Source organism: Arachis ipaensis, chromosome B5, assembly GCF_059453495.1.
Source record: "Arachis ipaensis isolate K30076 ecotype BB chromosome B5, ASM5945349v1, whole genome shotgun sequence".
In the NCBI taxonomy this organism is placed as follows: domain Eukaryota; kingdom Viridiplantae; phylum Streptophyta; class Magnoliopsida; order Fabales; family Fabaceae; genus Arachis; species Arachis ipaensis.
The window spans coordinates 60,992,885-60,993,714 of NC_142440.1; the positions used below are offsets into that span (position 1 = coordinate 60,992,885).

An 830-nucleotide genomic window follows, 5' to 3' on the forward strand; every position below is an offset into this window, starting at 1 on the left:
TTCCATTGGAAGATCCTCATCAGTTCTTAGCTGAATTCTTGCAAATCTGTGATGCTGTCAAGACCAATGGGGTTGATCCCGAGGTCTACAAGCTTATGCTTTTTCCCTTTGCTATAAGAGACAGAGCTAGAACATGGTTGGATTCATAACCTAAAGAAAGCCTGAACTCTTGGGAAAAGCTAGTCAATGCCTTCTTGGCAAAGTTCTTTCAACCTCAAAAATTGAGCAAGCTTAGAGTGGAAGTCCAAACCTTTAGACAGAAGGAAGGTGAATCCCTCTATGAAGCCTGGGAAAGATACAAGCAATTAATCAGAAGGTGTCCTTCTGACATGCTTTCAGAATGGAGCATCATAGGTATCTTCTATGATGGTGTGTCTGAACTGTCCAAGATGTCATTAGACAGCTCTGCTGGACGATCTCTTCATCTGAAGAAGACGCCTGCAGAAGCTTAGGAACTCATTGAAATAGTTGCAAATAACCAATTCATGTACACCTCTGAAAGGAATCCTGTGAATAATGGGACAAGTCAGAAGAAAGGAGTTCTTGAGATTGATACTCTGAATGCCATATTGGCTCAGAATAAAATATTGACCCAACAAGTCAATATGATTTCTCAGAGTCTGTCTGGAATGCAAGCAGCAACAGGCAGTACTAAGGAAGCTTCCTCTGAAGAAGAAGCTTATGATCCTGAGAACCTAGCAATGGAAAAGGTGAATTACATGGGAGAACCCTATGGAAACACCTATAATCCTTCATGGAGAAATCATCCAAATCTCTCATGGAAGGATCAACAGAGACCTTAACAAGGTTTCAACAACAATAATGGTGAA

General features: G+C 41.0%; 1 non-coding gene across 1 annotated transcript; it reads right to left on the bottom strand.

Annotated features, from left to right (window-relative positions):
- Positions 1-227: 227 nt before the first annotated feature.
- On the bottom strand, positions 228-335 carry LOC148564374 (small nucleolar RNA R71). Its single transcript, XR_015884427.1, has one exon. It is a non-coding gene; the product is annotated as a small nucleolar RNA R71 (small nucleolar RNA).
- Positions 336-830: the final 495 nt, after the last annotated feature.